At 46.5% G+C, this 12,176-nt stretch overlaps 1 protein-coding gene across 1 annotated transcript in view; it reads right to left on the minus strand.

Moving 5' to 3' along the window:
• Window positions 1–12,176, minus strand: part of LOC140473202 (uncharacterized) — a 101,008-nt gene that overhangs the window by 14,516 nt on the left and 74,316 nt on the right. The window lies entirely within an intron of this gene.

The following is a 12,176-nucleotide window of genomic DNA, read 5'->3' on the forward strand; positions in this document are numbered from 1 at the left end:
AGATTGGATTGAAAATTGATTGGCTGATAGGAAACAAAGGGTAGTGATAAACGGCTCTATTTCAGAATGGCAGGCAGTGACCAGTGGGGTACCGCAGGGATCCGTGCTGGGACCGCAGCTTTTTACAATATACGTAAATGATATAGAAGATGGTATCAGCAATAACATTAGCAAATTTGCTGATGATACAAATCTAGGTGACAGGGTGAAATGTGATGAGGATGTTAGGAGATTACAGGGTGACCTGGACAAGTTAGGTGAGTGGGTAGATGCATGGCAGATGCAGTTTAATGTGGATAAATGTATGGTTATCCACTTTGGTGGCAAGAACAGGAAGGCAGATTACTACCTCAATGAAATCAATTTAGGTAAAGGGGCAGTACAGAGAGATCTGGATGTTCTTGTACACCAGTCAATGAAGGCAAGCATGCAGGTACAGCAGGTAGTGAAGAAGGCTAATAGCATGCTGGCCTTCATAATAAGAGGAATTGAGTATAGAAGCAAAGAGGTGCTTCTGCAGCTCTACAGGGTCCTGGTGAGACCACACCTGGAGTACTGTGTGCAGTTCTGGTCTCCAAATTTGAGGAAAGACATTGTGGCTATTGAGGGAGTGCAGCGTAGGTTCACGAGGTCAATTCCTGGAATAGCGGGACTACCTTACACTGAAAGACTGAAGCGACTGGGCTTGTATACCCTTGAGTTTAGAAGACTGATTTAGAAGACTCATGATTTTATAAACCTCTGTACGGTCAACTCTCAACCTCCTGTGGTCCATTGAACAAGTCCCAACCTATTCATCTCGATGTCAGCAGAATCACAACCAATCCGTTGAATGTTGGTGCAGGTTTGTAAGCCCAGATGGCCTTCTCCTGCTTCCAATTCTCTCTCACTATCCAGGACAGCAAGAGAACATCAGACATGGGAGCAGAAATTTAGGCCATTCAGCCCATCGGGTCTGCTCCATCATTCAATCATGACTGATACGTTTCTCAATCACATTCTCCCACTTTGTCTCCATATCCCTCCATCGCCTAGATACTCAAGAGCGTCTCGATCTCAGTCTTAAATATCCTCGGTGACCTGGCCTCTACAGCCTACGTGGCAGTGAATTCCATAGATCCACCACTCTCTGGCTGAAGAAGTTTCTCCTTACCTCCATTCTGAAAGGTCTTCCCTTTACTCTAAGGCTGTGCTCACTGGTTCCAGTCCCTCCAACCAATGGAAACATCTTCCTAACTTCCACTCTGTCCAGGCTGTTCAAGATTCTGTATGTTTCAGTTAGACCCCTCCCTCCCTCCCTCCCGAGTGTGGGCCTATTAATTAGCATGAACCAGACCCTTCAGGATGAGGTACAGCAGGGATTAGGATCAGCAAAGTGAGAATGGATGGAGTGTGTGTGGGATGGAGATTTTCAGCATCTAGGGAATAAGAGAGGAAAGAGAGTTCACTATAAATTAGAATTGTCCGGATGGGCTGATGGGCCAAGGAGGAACAGATGGAGTTGAATTTGGAGAAATGTCAGGTTTGCATTTTGGTCAAGTAATCCAGGCAGGACTGACATAGTTAAGGGAAGTGTTGCAGAACAAAGAGACCTTGGAGTGCAGGTTCATAGTTCCTTGAGAGTGGAGTCACAGGTAGACAGGATAATGAAGAAGGCATTTGGGATGCTTTCTTTTATTGGTCAAAGCATTGAGTAGATGGGTTGGGAGGTCATGTTGCGGCTGTACAGGACATTGTTTGGACCATCTTTGGAATACTGCATTCAGTTCTGGTCTCCCTGCTACAGGAAATGTGTTGTGAAACTTTGAAAGGGGTTGGTAAAGATTTGCGAAGCTGTTGCCAGAGTAGGAGGGTTTGAGCTACAGGGAGAGTCTGAACGGACCAGGATATATTCTTGGTGCATCGGAGGCTGAGTGGTGACCTAACATGTTTATAAGGGGCATGCATAGGGTGAAGGTCTTTTCCCCAGGGTATGGGAGTCCAGAACTAAGAGGGGCATAGGTTTAAGGTGAATGGGGAAAGGGAAGTGAGGGGCAACTTCTTCACACACAGGGTGGTGAATGTATGGAACATGCTGCCAGAGGAAGTGGTGGAGGCTGGGGCAATGACAACATTTAAAAGGCATCTGGCTGGCTCCATGAATAGGAAGGGTTTAGAGGGATGTGGGCCAAATGCTGGAAAATGGGACGCGATTAATTTAGGAATTCTGGTCAGCATAGATGAATTGGGATGACTGGTCTGTTTCTGTGCTGTATGACTCAAATCGTCTTCAGTGAAAGCAGAAATGTGGTTGTGAAGACTGGATTTGCAGAGCAGCTTTCAAGGATATTTTGCCCTTAATGGGATCAGAAGAAGTTAAAATGAAATCTTTCATTTGTGAGCCAGCAACTGAGTGAGTGAGGGCATCTGGGATTTTGTTGGAAAGTGGGAATTGATTGCACTGTGGGGATGAAGCCCTACCCTATCCAGTCATTTCTGCTGGTGGGTGAGACTAGGCCTCAAGGTTAGGGGGAGTGGATTTCGGACAGAGATGAGGACAAATTGCTTATCCCAGAGAGTAGTGAATCTATGGAATTCTCTGGTCAAGGAAGCAGTAGAGGCAGCTTCATTAAATATATTCAAGACACAGTTGGATGGGTTTTTGCACGGTACGGGAATGAAGGGTAGTTGGGACAATGCAGCGAGGAGGAGCTGAGACAATGGATAGATCGACCATGATCTTAATGAATGGTGGAGCAAGCTGGATGGGCCAAATGGCCTACTCCTGCTTCTATTACTCCAAAACTATAACCCTGCATTTCCCATGGCTAACCCACCTAACCTGCACATCCCTGGACGCTCTGGTCAATTTAGCATGGCCAGTCCAAATCAGGCCTGGTGAGCAGTGAGGTGATGTGGAAAATGAACATCAGAGAATGATAGAAAGGGACAAGGAAAGTAAATGTACCAGCAATCAAAACTGGATTCTAAAGATCACAAAAATTGAAACTAAAAATGGTGTCTCAATGTTTGCTGCATTGTAACAAAAGTGAATGAATTGACTGCACACATTGAAGTGAATACTTATGATCTGAGACTCCTTACAGAGACACTGCTTCAGGATGACAAGGATTGGATCCTCAATAGCGAGGGGGTAATCAAATGGGAAGCTCGGTAAAGGTAGAGGGTTGGCACTGCTAATCCAAACACTGATCACAGGGTAGTCTGGTGTCAGCTCAGGTTTCAGGTCCTGATTTCTTTGTCCTCTGTTGATCTCTCTGTTCCCTGTATGATGTCGGTCTGTTCTCAGCTCTGCTGAATCTCTGCTGAAGTCTTGACCCCCCTTTTACACCTTCCAGAAGAGTAAAACAACCCACAATCTCCCAGCCTGTCAACCATCCAGACACAGAGTGTAGTCGTAGCAAGGAATCAAACAAGAAAAATGAAACCAAATTCAAAATAAATATGTGCTTGTGTTTAATGTTTGTTCATGAGGAAGTAAACCAGAAATAGGACTCTCCCAGGATTCTTATGGTGCCCTACTTGAGGAATTCTCTCTCCCTTCCATCTAACTATTAGTACCCAGCTAAGATTTACAACAATATTTACATCAACAGAAATAAACCATCTGTTACAAAATAGTCATAGAAATATACAGCACGGAAATAGACTTTTTCTCTCATGCACACACGAGTCCATGGGGATGAATTTGTATTTGCAGAATTATATTTACAAATACATTGTATTGTGCATTTTTTATTGTGCAAAATCTGCAGGCAGTCAATCCATGTCATATTTTGTAAATTCCACTTTGGAAATAGAACCAGTCTGACTCAAGATTGGGATACAGACAGATCCTCACCTCACACCTTTAATGCATTGTCTGAGCGGAGATGTCACCTTTTATAAAACTTTTAAGTTCTCTCGAGAAGGTGCCTTACAGGACGTTCTGGGATTTACATATTAATGACACCTGCAACCCATTCTGAAAGATGGAAGCCTTAACAATCCAGGTTAGTTCAATATATCATTTCAGTGGCAGGACACTGTCATGTTTTTCCATAAATTCTGTGCGTTCTGATCTTATACTCCACAACCACCTGATGATGGAGCACTGCTCCGAAAGCTAGTACTTCCAGATAAACCTGTTGGGCTATAACCTGGTGTTATGTGATGTTTAACTTTGTCCAGGTTCAGGTGGATTGGCTATGCTAAATTATCCATAGTGCCCAGCGATGTGCAGGTTAGGGTGGATTGGCTATGCTAAATTCCCCATAGTGCCCAGGAATGTGCAGGTTAGGGTGGATTGGCCATGCTAAATTACCCATAGTGCCCAGGGATGTGCAGGTTAGGGTGAATTGGCCATGCTACATTACCCATAGTGCCCAGGGATGTGCAGGTTAGGGTGGATTGGCCATGCTAAATTACCCTTAGTGCCCAGGGTTGTGCAGGTTGGGGTGGATTGGCTATGCTAAATTGTCCCATAGTGCCCAGGAATGTGCAGATAAGGTGCATTACTCAGGGTTAACTGTAGAGCAATAGGGGTAGGGGAATGGGTGTGGGTTACCCTTCGGAGGGTCGGTGTGGACTCGTTGGGCCGAGTGGCCTGCTGCCATACTTTGGGGATTCTCTGAAGAGAAGGGGTTTGTCCAACTGTACAGTGCAGCACAGGCGCAGCGTGGAGGGGGAGGAGGAGGGAGGAGGGAGGAGGGGGGAGGGGGGGAGGAGGGGAGGAGGGGGGGAGGGGGGGAGGGGAGGGGGAGTGGGAGTGGAGGGGAGGGGGGGGGAGGGGAGGGGGAGTGGAGGGGGGGAGGGGAGGGGGAGTGGAGGGGGGGAGGGGAGAGGGGGAGGGGAGAGGGGAAGGGGAGGGGGGAGGAGGAAGGGGAGGGAGAGGGAGAGGGAGGGGGAGGGGGAGGGGGAGAGGGAGGGGGAGAGGGAGGGGGAGAGGGAGGGGGAGGGGAAATCTGTTCACTTGTAGCAACTGGAGTGAATCCAGGGAGGGAGGAGACTCTGCAAACTCAGGTATGTGTCTTAGTTACCCGGGTGAGGTGAGGAGGGGAGATAGAGATTGGGAACTGGGTGGGACAGATATCTTTTCTACCCTGGACTGACAGTGGTGACCTTTAAAATCCCTTTTTACAGAGTATTTGAAGATCTGAAGTTGGAAGTTTCAAACTCAACGGATGAAGGCCTTATGCCCGAAACATTGACTCTCCTGCTCCTCAGATGCTGCCCGACCTGCTGTGCTTTTCCAGCGCCACACTTTCTGACTCTGACTCTCCAGTGTCTGCAGTCCTCACTTTGATGTCAATGTCTGACAGTCACTCAATCCATCGGGACCGCAACGGTTTTTGACTGTGATTTCTGTGAGAAGGAGCAAAGCGTTTTGGTTCCTGTTTGAGCACGTTTTCAGCATCAGTGGGACTGGATGAGAGACCCTACCGTTGCAGCGCACTGAGTGTGGAGCCTGAAACAGTTATACGGCCTGGGAAGGGGACTTCATGGTGGGGAGGGGCTCCACATGTGTTTGTGTGTGGCTGAAGCTTAGACCATGAAGAAACCCAAGGAATCCTGCCCCATAGAGGAACCGTGGAAGTGGGAGGACTGCGGGAAAGGCTTCTGTTTCCCATCTGCCCTGGAGACTCAGAGACGCAGTCACACCGGGGAGAGGCCGTTCCCCTGCCCTGAGTGCGGGAAGGGCTTCATCAATTCCTCCCACCTGCTGACACAGCAGCAGATTCCCACTGGGGAGAGGCCATTCACCTGCCCCGTATGTGGGAAACATTCAGTCAGGTGGGCAACTTGCACAAACACCAGCGGGCCCACACCAGAGAGAAGCCCTTCAGCTTCCCCAAGTGAGGGAAGAGCTTCACCTACTCCTCCCGCCTTGCAGAGGAACCAGCGGGTTTACGTGCCATCGCAGGGGGATTGAAGGAGCAACGGTTGAGTGCCATTATCGATTGGACTATCAACCCAGTTCCAGGGACTCCTGGGTTTGAATCCCACTGTGGCAGATGGCGGAATTGGAATTCGGTCAGAAATCTGGAGTTCAGAATCTAACGGTGAAACCACTTTCAGGGGGTGGGGGTGGAGAAACCCCCATCTGATTCACTCACGTCCTTTTGTTTTTGGGAAGGAAACTGTCGTTGTGGGAAATAATTCACTCAGTCGTCCCAGCTGTACCCTTTACCTGGTCTGGCCTACACGTGACTCCAGACCCACAGCAGTTTGGTTGACTCAACACTGCCACCTCCTGGCGAATGAGCAGGGAGAAAATTACTTGGAAACAGGGTCTGGGTTGAAATTGGTGAGTGAGGCAATACTTCCCACAGGTGAAGGCTGTACCAAGGATCCAATTACAAAGGGACAACTTAGTGGTGACCAATAGTAAAGGAGTTGGGGGGAGTGTGTGGACTTTGAGCTTGAGCTGTTTAAAAAATATAACCTACTTTTTCTACACCTTTTTGCTGGGGGGATCTGAAGCTGTAACTTACCACCGGGCTCAGACTCTCATTGAAAGCTTTGAGCTCCAAGAGGTTTTTGTTTTAAAGCTGCTCATTTCTTGCAGCCTCCTGCACTAAGTTTCCAGTGCAGTGTATCAGATGGAGCAGTGAATGAGAAGCTAGTATTGTTAGAAATGGTAAATTTTTTTTGTGAGTGCAGGTACTGCATCATTTTGTTAGCATTGTAAAGTTTACTGGCAGCACCAGGAGCTGTGGGCTGTGTTCCCTAGAAACGATGTGGAAGTGCCAGTGTTGGACTGGGGTGGATAAAGTTTAAAAATCTCTCAACACCAGGTTATAGTCCAACAGGTTTGTTTGGAAGCACAAGCTTTCAGAGTGCTGCTCCTTCATTAGGTGGTTGTGGAGAATAAGTTCATGATCATAGAATTTATAGTCAAAGCAGTCGAGTGTCATGGAGATGTGATTCATTAAACAATTTTAGATTTAAATATTTCATGGTTTAGAATTGGCTTCTGTTCTTTGGTATGTTAATCCCAGAACGTAGTTTAACTGCAGAGCTTTTCTAACAAGCATGTCAGTCTGACTCGACATTGGGACCCAGACAGAATTCACACCTCCTGTCAGAAAACCTCTGCATTTAAATGACGTTCTGAAATGGCTGATCTTAAACATTGAGAATAGCTACAATTATATATTCAGAAACATCATTGAAGTCTGAAAGCATGTTCAATTTTATTTTACAGGAGCTGCTGAAATCTTTCTGAAACTTGCACTAAAAAAGTGTGCAGTGAGGCCACAGCTTGGGACAGGCTGGAAGGGGTGTATGGCTTATTCCTTGTTTTGTGAAATTGGTTCCAACTATGTAGAAATAGTCACAGAGCGGGAAACAAACCCTTCAGTCAATGCCGACCAGATATCCTAAATTAATGTAGTGACGCATTTGTCCCATACCCCATAAATTCTTCCTTTTCATATACCCATCCCGATGCCTTTTAAATGTTGTAATTGTACCAGCCATCACCACTTCCTTTGGCAGCTCATTCCATACACACACCACACTCTGTGTTAAAAGGTTGCCCCTGAGGTCCCTCAAATCTTTCTGGTCTCACCCTAAATCTATGCCCTCTAGTTCTGAACTCTCCCTACCCTGGGGAAAAGACATACAAAAGTTGAGTAGCCATTAAAATGCAAAAAGAAAACAATATTGAGCCACAGAGGGAATAAAAAATTGTGACTTTTGAACTCCTATTGGCATTTGGACACTTAAAATCTGTCAGTAACACTAGCATCTCCACAGGGAATACTGCGCATGATCCTCGGTGTCAGCAAGCACTGCACATGCTTCTCGCTGACCACAGAAAGGGCGCGTGACCTTCTTTTGACGAACCAATAGGACGCCCTGGAGGACTGGAAGGGGATGGGTCCTCCTGCCAATCAGAGCCGCCGTATTGTCTGAATGCGGAAGTTGGACCTTGAGCTTCTGCTGTTGCTCCTCTCTCTCTCTCTGAATGAAGATTGAACTTTACTCCCAGACTGCAACCTTTTTCCTCCATACAATATCTGTGAGTATGGCCCTCTTTTCTCGCCCAATGTTTCCATTTCTTTTTCATTCTGGGGTTCAATTGTTGACCTGCAGCAACTGAAAGGAAAGAGTGAATTCAGGGAGGGGACACTTGGGCAATGTTGGTCCAGGTCTGTGTCTCAATTGGCAAACATATGGCAACTGCAGTATCACCGTGTGAAGTTATAGACTTTGTTGTGATTTTTAAAAAATGCACAAAGGAGGTGCATTATTTAAATGGTGATACATTGGGATGTGGAGAAAGTGAGGACCGCAGATCAGTCGAAAAGTGTGGTGCTGGAAAAACACAACAGGTCAGGCAGCATCCGAGGAGCAAGAGAGTTGATGTTTCAGGCATGAGCCCTTCTTCAGGAATGATGTGTGGATGGACAAATGGGTCTCAGCGTCCTTCTACACCGGTCACTGCCAGTTGTCAGACAGGTGCAGCAAGCAATCAGCAAGGCAAGTGGTATATTAGCAAGTGGAATTGAGTTCAGAAGTGGGGATGCCTTCCTGCAGTTAGATTAGATTACTTACAGTATGGAAACAGGCCCTTCAGCCCAATAAGTCCACACTGACCCTTTGAAGTGCAACCCACCCAGACCCATTCCCCTATATTTACCCCTTCACCTAACACTACGGGCAATTTAGCATGGCCAATTCACCTAACCTGCACATTTTTGGATTGTGGGAGGAAACCCATGCAGACACGGGGAGAACGTGCAAACTCCACACAGTCACCTGAGGTGGGAATTGAGCCTGGATCTCTGGCACTGTGAGGCAGCAGTGCTAACCACTGTGCTGCCCACGTTAGGGGGTCATTGAATGTATTCAAGGCTGAGTTCATCTGATTTCTGAACTGCAATGAAGTGGATGGTAACGGGGGAAGGCAAGAAAATGATTTTAAGACAAGTACATAACTGTTCAAGTCAGACAGCACAGAAACATGATTAGAGTGGTGCTGGAAAAGCACAGCAGGTCAAGCAGCATCCGAGGAGCAGGAAAATTTACGCTTTGGGCAGGAGCCCCTCCTGCCCAAAATGTTGATTTTCCTGCCCCTCGGATGCTGCCTGACCTGCTGTGCTTTTCCAGCACCACACTAATCGTGGCTCTGATCTCCAGTATCTGCAGTTCTCACTTTTGCCGAGCACAGAAACAGACCCTTCAGCCCAACTAGTCCAAGCTGACTATATTCACAAACTAAACCAATCCCACCTGCCTGTCTTTGGCCCGTATCCCTCCGAACCTTTCCTATTCATGTACTTCTCCAAATGTATTTTAAATGTTCACCTCACCTATACCCCTCATGATTTTATAAACCTCTGAAAGGTCACCTGTGCTCCAGTGAGAGTAGTCCCAGCCTCTGCACCGCTATGTAGGGAGATCCATATCCATTTATAATCTGTTCAATGCTGGTGCAGGCTTGAAAGACCAAATGGCCTACTCCTGCTCCCAATTCTCACTCTGTGTCCAGGACAGCAAGAGACCATCAGACAGAGGAGCAGAAACACGACCTCCCAACTCCTGTACTCCTGGAGGGCAAAAAGAAGACGTAGCTTTGGCAAATATGGTGAAGGAGAATCCAAAAGGTTTTTACAAATACATTAAGGGCAAAAGGGTAACTAGGGAGAGAATAGGGCCCCTCCAAGATCAGCAAGGTGGCCTTTCTGTGCAGCCGCAAGAGATAGGGGGAATACTAAACGAGTATTTTGCATCAGTGTTTACTGTGGAGAAGGACATGGAAGATATAGAATGTAGTCAAATAGATGGTGACATCTTGAAAAATGTTCATATTACAGAGGATGTGGTGCTGGATGTCTTGAAACGCATAAATCCCCAGGACCTGATCATGTGTAACCTAGAACTCTGTGGGAAGTGAGGGAAGTTGCTGAGATATTTGTATCATTGATAGTCACAGGTGAGGTGCCAGAAGACTGAGGTTGGCTAACGTGGTGCCACTGTTTAAGAAGGGCAGTAAGGACAAGCCAGGGAACTACAGACCAATAAGCCTGATGTCTGTGGTGGGCACGTTGTTGGAGGGAATCCTGAGGGACAGTATTTATACATTTGGAAAGGCAAGGACTGATTAGGGAGAGTCAACATGGCTTTGCGCGTGGGAAATCATGTCTCATGAATGTGATTGAGTTTTTTGAAGAGGTAACAAAGAGGATTGATGAGGATAGAGTGGTGGACGTGATCTATGTGGACTTCAGTAAGGTGTTCGAGGTTAGATCTCATAGAACACAAGGAGGACTTGCTCAAAGGTAGAAGACAGAGGGTGGTGGTGGAGGGTAGATTTTAAGACTTGAGGACTGTGACCAGTGGAGTACCACAAGGATCGGTGCTGGATTCACTACTTTTCATAATTTACGTAAATTATTTTGATGTGAACATAGGAGGTATAGTTATTGAGTTTGGAGATGACACCAAAATTGGAGGTGTAGTGGACAGCAAGCAAGGTTACCTCAGATTTACAACAGGATCTTGATCAGATGGGCCAATGGCTGAGGAGTGGCAGATGGAATTCAATTTAGATAAATGTGAGGGGCTGCATTTTGGAAAAGCAAATCAGAGCAGGACATGTACATTCAATGGGAAGGTCCAGGGGAGTGTTGCTGAACAAAGAGACCTTGGAGTGCAGGTTCATAGCTCCTTAAAAGTGGAGTTGCAGGTAGATAGGATAGTGAAGAAGGTTTGCTTTCCTTTATTGGTCAGAGCGTTGAGTACAGGAGTTGGGAGGTCATGTTTCAGCTGTATCACACCTCGGTTAGGTCACTTGTGGAATATTGCGTGCAATTCTGGTCTCCTTCCTTTTGGAAGGATGTTGTGAAACTTGAAAGGGTTCAGAAAAGATGAACAAGGATATTGCCAGAGTTGGAGGGTTTGAGCTGTAGGGAGAGGCTGAAGAGGATGGAGCTATTTTCTCTGAAGCATCAGAGGCTAAGGGGTAACTGTGCAGAAGTTTATAAAATCATGGACAGGGTAAATTCGACAAAGTCTTTTCCTGGGGCGGGGGAGTCGAGAACTAGAGGATATTAGTTTAGTGTGAGGGGGCAAAGATGTAAAGTCCCCCACTATAACCACCGTATTATTCTTACTGATAACTGAAATCTCCTTACAAATCTGTTTCTCAATTTCCCGCTGACTCTTAGGGGGGTATATAATACCATCCCAATAAGGTGATTATCCCTCTCTTATTTCAGTTCCACCCAAATAACTTTCCTGGATGTATTCCCAAGAATATCCTGCTTAAACACAGCTGTAATACCAACCCTTATCAAAAACACCACTCCTCACCTCGCTTGCCCCCTTTTGTACCCTTCCTGTAGCATTTGTATTGTGGAACATTAAGCTGCCAGTCCTGTCCATCCCTGAGCCATGTTTCTGTGATTGCTGTCATATCCCATGCACTGACTTCATCTGCATTTCATGTTCGGCCTCTTGCATTGAAGTAAATTCAGTTTAATTTACCAATCCTAACTTGTTCTCTGCTTTGTCCCTGCCTACCCTGACTGCTTGACTCACTCCTTTTCCCAATTGTATCCATCTCAGATTGATCTCTTTCCTCACTATTCCCACCTTACTAGTTTAAAACCTCCTGAGCAGCTCTCGCAAATCTCCCTGTCAGTATATTAGTCCCCTTCTAATTCAGGTGCAATCCGTCCTTCTCGTACAGGTCACTTCTAACCGAGAAGAGATTCCAACAATCCAAAAATGTGAGCCCTTCTCCCCTGCACAAGCTCCTCAGTCATACATTCATCTTCTCTATCCTCCTATTCCTACCTTCACTAGCTTATAGCACCGACAGTAACCCAGATATTACGACCCTTGAGGACCTTCTTATTTCAATTCCTGCCTAATTTTCTTTGACACTTCAGAATCTCATCTTTTTCCCTTCCGATGTCGTTGGTTCCAGTGAGTACAATGACCACCTGCTTGTCCCTCTCCCCTTTTGGAACATTCTGCACCCTCTCTGAAACATCCTTGATCCTGGCACGAGGGAGGCAACACACCATTCTGATTATTCGCTGCTGGCTGCAGAAATGTCTGTCTGTGCATCTGACTAGAGGGTCCCCTGTCTCAATCAAACACTTGGACATCAGCATACCCCTCATCACATTAGAGCCTGTCTCAATACCAGAAGCTTGGCTGTTCATGCTACGTTCCCCTGG

The sequence above is a fragment of the Chiloscyllium punctatum genome, unplaced genomic scaffold (genome assembly GCF_047496795.1).
Source record: "Chiloscyllium punctatum isolate Juve2018m unplaced genomic scaffold, sChiPun1.3 scaffold_547, whole genome shotgun sequence".
NCBI lineage: Eukaryota > Metazoa > Chordata > Chondrichthyes > Orectolobiformes > Hemiscylliidae > Chiloscyllium > Chiloscyllium punctatum.